The sequence below is a fragment of the Ctenopharyngodon idella genome, chromosome 18, assembly GCF_019924925.1.
Source record: "Ctenopharyngodon idella isolate HZGC_01 chromosome 18, HZGC01, whole genome shotgun sequence".
NCBI classification, from domain to species: domain Eukaryota; kingdom Metazoa; phylum Chordata; class Actinopteri; order Cypriniformes; family Xenocyprididae; genus Ctenopharyngodon; species Ctenopharyngodon idella.
Window position 1 is genome coordinate 882,142 of NC_067237.1, and position 1,332 is coordinate 883,473.

Consider the following 1,332-nt stretch of genomic DNA (forward strand, 5'->3'; position numbering starts at 1 on the left):
ATGTTAACTGAAATAAAATAAGTGCTATATATATATATATGTGTGTGTGTGTGTATATAAACTTATTTTATATATAATGTATTGCTGTCAAATCGATTAATCGTGATTAATCGCATCTAACATAAAAGTTTGTATATATATATATATATATATATATATATATATATATGTTTATACACACATATATAAATATAATAATATATATACACACATATTATGTAATACAAACTTATGTTAGATGCAATTAATCATGATTAATCGATTTTGACAGCACTACATACATGCAAAAGACAGTTCCTCAAAATAACACTGATCATCTCTTCATCACGGCACCTGTTAGTGGGTGGATATGTTAGGCAGCAAATGAACATTTTGTCCTCAAAGTTGATGTGTTAGAAGCAGAAGAAATGGACAAGCGTAAGGATTTGAGCGAGTTTGACAAGGGCCAAATTGTGATGGTTACACGACCGGGTCAGAGCATCTCCAAAACTGCAGCTCTTGTGGGGTGTTCCCGGTCTGCAGCGGTCAGTATCTATCTAAAGTGCTCCAAGGAAGGAACAGAGACCACAGCACACCTTCAGGGGTCTAGTGGAGTCAATGCCTCGACGGGTCAGGGCTGTTTTGGCAGCAAACGGGGGACCAACACAATATTAGGAAGATGGTCATAATGTTATGCCTTATCTGTGTGTATATATGTTTATTTAATTTTGATTATTGAAAAAGCTTTTCTTTACGAGCTATTGTAGATGAGCCACCTCATAAACAGTGCGTAAAAAAAACAAACTGTGTTTGCTCGCTTTCCTAAGGCTGAAACCAGATGATCCTTGTATTTATGACCCTAAAATCTTGTACTCTTTTGAAAAATACTGAGCATAAGAAAGACCTGGTCGATGATGAGCCATTACCATTTCATTTCACAATGTGTTCCCGCAGCTAAACAAGCCTGAAATGTCATTTGAGTGAATATGCAATTCATAGAGGTCAATTAAATGGTGTCATGTGAACTGCCTGAACAGAAGAACGAGGCCGTATGTGCTGCAGTCGCTCATCTCTCTTACTGCAGTGTGGATTGTGCCATGAACTATTTGTGCTACTACCACTACTGCTACGCACAGTGATGATGATATTAATACTTCCTCTTATTATTATGCAAAAGACAGTTCCTTTTAAAAAAAAAAAAAAAAAAAAACTCAAAATAGCTGTTCTACCGCTAACCTTTCCATCCTATGCGTGCAGTACCTCTCAGCAATTGTTTTCAGTTAATTAAAAATAATTATGTGCTATTGTTCTGAATCATCCCCAATTTTCATGCGCAAACAAATAGGAAAGATA